This window comes from Oncorhynchus mykiss, chromosome 21, assembly GCF_057628025.1.
Source record: "Oncorhynchus mykiss isolate SJ-2025 chromosome 21, ASM5762802v1, whole genome shotgun sequence".
NCBI lineage: Eukaryota > Metazoa > Chordata > Actinopteri > Salmoniformes > Salmonidae > Oncorhynchus > Oncorhynchus mykiss.
The window spans coordinates 290,001-295,000 of NC_143042.1; the positions used below are offsets into that span (position 1 = coordinate 290,001).

At 41.9% G+C, this 5,000-nt stretch overlaps 1 protein-coding gene across 1 annotated transcript in view; it reads left to right on the top strand.

Annotated features, from left to right (window-relative positions):
* LOC118942985 (calcium voltage-gated channel auxiliary subunit alpha2delta 4a) overlaps window positions 1-5,000 on the top strand; it is a 244,532-nt gene that overhangs the window by 99,451 nt on the left and 140,081 nt on the right. The window lies entirely within an intron of this gene.

Below are 5,000 nucleotides of genomic sequence, written 5' to 3' on the forward strand. Positions count from 1 at the left end.
CAAAACTCAGAAGAGGAAGGGAAGGAAAGGAAAGGAAGACTATTCATACAGTATGTATCTATAGGATAGGGTTTATACAGTATGCATCTATAGGATAGGGTTTATACAGTATGCATCTATAGGATAGGGTTTACTGGGTGTTTACAGTATGTATCTATAGGATAGGGTTTCCTCGGTGCTCCTTGAGGTCTGTGACTAGTGTTGGCTACTGAAATCCAATGGGTCCCTTTTTCAGTGCTGCCATAGATCTTGTGGACACTGTGTTTGCTTGGGGCTTATGAGGACTTTATGAATGCTTATGAGGACTTTATGAATGTTTATGAGGACTTTATGAATGCTTATGAGGACTTTATGAACGTTTATGAGGACTTTATGAATGCTTATGAGGACTTTATGAATGTTTATGAGGACTTTATGCATGTTTATGAGGACTTTATGCATGTTTATGAGGACTTTATGAATGATATTGACGACTTTATGAATGGTCTATAAATACTTATTCCAGACAAAACATCTTAAGGAAATACATTCTTTATTATTTTTTTAAACATTTCAACATTCTTTTATACATATATATATATATATGCCCACAAATGTTATTTCAAACAGCTTGTTATCTTCAGCAAAAAATAAAGAAGCATTTTAGTATCATCCCTTATAGTTTCATTATAACAATCTTAGAAAAAACGACAGAGAGGTAAATAAATAAATATAGAATAAAATATAGAATAAATTAATGGACGGTAAAATTAAATAACAAGGCAGAATAGAGGAGATTCATCCAAGCCCACTTCAAGGGGCAACGCTCTGTCTCTCTCTCTCTCTGTCTCTGTCTCTCTCTCTCTCTCTGTCTCTCTCTCTCTCTCTCTCTCTCTTTCTCTCCCCCTCTCTCTTTCTCTCTCTTTCTCTCCCCCTCTCTCTTTCTCTCTCTTTCTCTCCCCCTCTCTCTTTCTCTCTGTCTCTCTCTCTCTGTCTCTCTCTCTCTCTCTCTCACACACACACTTTCTCTATCTCTCTGTCTCTCTCTCTCTCTGTCTCTCTCTCTGTCTCTCTCTCTGTCTCCCTCTGTCTCTCTCTCTCTCTCTCTCTCTCTCTCTGTCTCTATCTCTGTCTCTGTCTCTCTCTGTCTCTCTCTCTCTATCTCTCTCTCTCTCTGTCTCTCTCTGTCTCTCTCTCTCTCTCTGTCTCTCTCTGTCTCTCTCTGTCTCTCTCTCTCTCTCTCTCACACACTTTCTCTGTCTCTCTCTCTCTCTCTCTCTGTCTCTCTCTCTCTCTCTGTCTCTCTCTCTGTCTCTCTCTCTCTCTCTGTCTTTCTCTTGCTCTCTCACACACTTTCTCTATCTCTCTCTCTCTGTCTGTCTCTTTCTCTCTCTCGCTCTCTCTCTCACACACTTTCTCTCTCTCTCTCTCTCTCTCTCACACACTTTCTCTCTCTCTCTCTCTCGCTCTCACTCTCTCTCTCTCTCTCTCTCTCTCTCTCTCTCTCTCTCTCCCTCTCTGTCTCGCTCACTCTCGCTCACTCTCTCTTTCTATCTTTTTTCTCCCAACATGAGTTTAAACAACAGCCACATCATTGTGCTTCATCCATACCAACAGATCCCAGACCTGGGTTACGTCCCAAATGGCAACCCTATTCCCTATCTAGTGCCCACACTCTGGTAATAGGTAGTGCCTTATGTAATTACTCAGGCCTCGGGCCTGTATTCACATTAATAGGGATTATTAACCACTAGATCAAAGCAGTACCAGTCTGTTGGTGCCATCATGCCAACTACTTGTCACTCCTTGTCACGCTAAAACATGTTTGGCTTGACAATGACAGCAATAAGTTAAGTTGCCAAGAGAACAAACAGATCTGGGATCAGGTTAGAGCCATGCCGTCTTTGGGGATGCGTTCAACATAACGTTAGTGTTTTATTGTTGTTGATCACCCTCGTTGATTGACAGTTGGTTAGTTGAGGACAATCCTCATATTGTACACTACACAAGTGCGTCGCAGCCTTGATTCTCAGTGACATCATTGCAACAGTCTGTAATGAACCAGTCTGTAATTAACCAGTCTGTAATGAACCAGTCTGTAATGAACCAGTCTGTAATGAATGCAGGAACCAGTATTATACTACAGGCTACACTGACAGGAACGCAGCAGGGTCATTTCATCACCCATAATACTTATCTTCGGGTATAGTTAGTTCATATTATAATAGTATTTACCACAATCAACACGACAATAAAGACGATGGGGTTTCATAGCAACTCACCCCTCTTATGCTTTCGGGTTATTTCAATAATACTATTTTCAATGTTATTCTCGGAGACACTGTTCAGAAAATGTCTAGACATTGTATTATATTACTTGATACATATGTACTATTATATAGAACTTCTTCAGGATATGTAATGAGTTAACGACAAACATATAGGAACTCTGACAGCGCGTTCAGACGTCTTAGAAGAGCCCGTTTGAAGAAAATGAGGTTTTTGAAGCACCCTGATCAAATCTCGTGTTTAATTCAGAATGAAGAAAGATGAGACGGAAATTATATATAAAATATTGTCACTCATGAAATTGCTCTGTTTCTCACGTTATTTCAAGGTATAAGAATGATTTTCAAAATGTCCTCATTCACACACACGGCAGTTCCGCTCGTGCACCGTGCTATGCTCCCTTCTACCTCCGGGTGGCACTGTTGCTACCCAGATCTGCATACATGGACATGTTGGATTCCGCTTTCTGTGGATTTAGTCCTTTGGTAATTATAATGTTGACAGGGAGTATGGAAATATACTGTCCCTATACATTCCTACTAGTATTATATCAACCATGACCCTTCCTAATAATAACACAGAGAGAAAAACGTTGGAAATCAGACAGAGAGAGAGTTGGTTCCTGCAGGATGAGAGATACAGTACGTTAGTGTTGGAGAGGAGCAGCATGATGTACGATGGCTTAACGCACAGCTGTCTCCTTACAGGATTGACTCCTTTGTGTGTCACAGGCTTATAGCATCCATTTAAACCATACCACCCATATCAGGGTCTCTCTCTCTGTCTCTGTCTCTCTCTGTCTCTGTCTCTGTCTCTGTCTCTGTCTCTCTCTCTGTCTCTGTCTCTCTCTCTGTCTCTGTCTCTGTCTCTGTCTCTGTCTCTCTCTCTGTCTCTGTCTCTGTCTCTGTCTCTGTCTCTGTCTCTGTCTCTCTATATCTCTCTCTCTGTCTCTGTCTCTGTCTCTGTCTCTGTCTCTCTCTCTGTCTCTGTCTCTGTCTCTGTCTCTGTCTCTCTCTCTGTCTCTGTCTCTGTCTCTGTCTCTATCTCTGTCTCTCTATATCTCTCTCTCTGTCTCTGTCTCTGTCTCTGTCTCTCTCTGTCTCTGTCTCTGTCTCTGTCTCTGTCTCTGTCTCTATCTCTCTCTGTCTCTGTCTCTCTGTCTCTGTCTCTGTCTCTGTCTCTGTCTCTGTCTCTGTCTCTCTCTGTGTGTGTCTCTCTCTCTCTGTCTCTGTCTCTGTCTCTGTCTCTCTCTCTCTTGCTCTCTCTCTCTCTCTCTCTGTGTGTGTGTGTCTCTCTCTCTCTCTGTCTCTGTCTCTCCTCTGACAGTCTTGATATATGTTATTATTGATGATGATGTTGTTGCATGGATCTGGAACCATCAACACCACAAACTGTAGTACATGGGTGGTACATGGGTGGTACAGGTTGGTACAGGGTGGTACGACATGTTTTAGAGGATGTACTTGCTGTCCCAGAAGTGGCCATTGGAAAGATAGAAGATGATCTCTCTAATACATCGCTATGGCCCAAACCCAAATGATGTATCACATCTCTATGGCCCAATGATGTATCACATCTCTGTGGCCCAATGATGTATCACATCTCTATGGCCCAATGATGTATCACATCTCTGTGGCCCAATGATGTATCACATCTCTATGGCCCAATGATGTATCACATCTCTGTGGCCCAATGATGTATCACATCTCTATGGCCCAATGATGTATCACATCTCTGTGGCCCAATGATGTATCACATCTCTATGGCCCAATGATGTATCACATCTCTATGGCCCAAACCCAAATGATTTACCTTCATTTGATTTATCACCTAAAATACTAAAATACTGTCTTGCAAAGTCTCTGATTTGAGAATCACACACACACTCACTTCTATGTTACCACAGCGACAGCAAACCTGATCAATGATTGGTCCCTCAACACAGATTCTACTTCCTACTTCCTGTCCCTCTAGGTCACATGATCACATGTTTTGCTATGATGCTAACTGAACAACAGAACACATGCCGGTAATTAGTAAGTGAGCAACATTACAAACAAAGTAAACAAACATGGATTAATGTAGCACATAACAAGGACTTCACATGGAACAGTACTTTATGGTTCTGTACTACAGACTCTTCATATTCCCTCTTTACTTATAATGTGTGTCCCAAATGGTCCTATAGGGCTCTAGCTAAAAGTAGTGCACTGCATTGGGAATAGGGTGCATCCCATTTCATCCCATTACATCCCATTTCATCCCATTACATCCCATTTCATCCCATATATCCCATTACATCCCATTACATCCCATTTCATTCCATACATCCCATTTCATCCCATTACATCCCATTACATCCCATTTCATCCCATTACATCCCATTACACCCCATGTGATCCCATTACATCCCATCACATCTCATTACATCCCATTACATACCATTACATCCCATTTCATCCCATTTCATCCCATTACATCCCCCATTACATCCCATTACATCCCATACATCCCATTACATCCCATACATCCCATTACATCCCATTTGATCCCATTTGATCTGTCTCTAGTTCTCTTTCATCGGCATCAGCCTGTTTATCTACCATCATATACAGATGTGTTGTCAAGACACGCCTCCCAAGCTACTATGGAATCCTGGGTAGTGATCCAGGGTCTCATTCCCCATCAGAGAGAACTGTGGTACTGTACTGTACGTGGGTTATGACCCATTT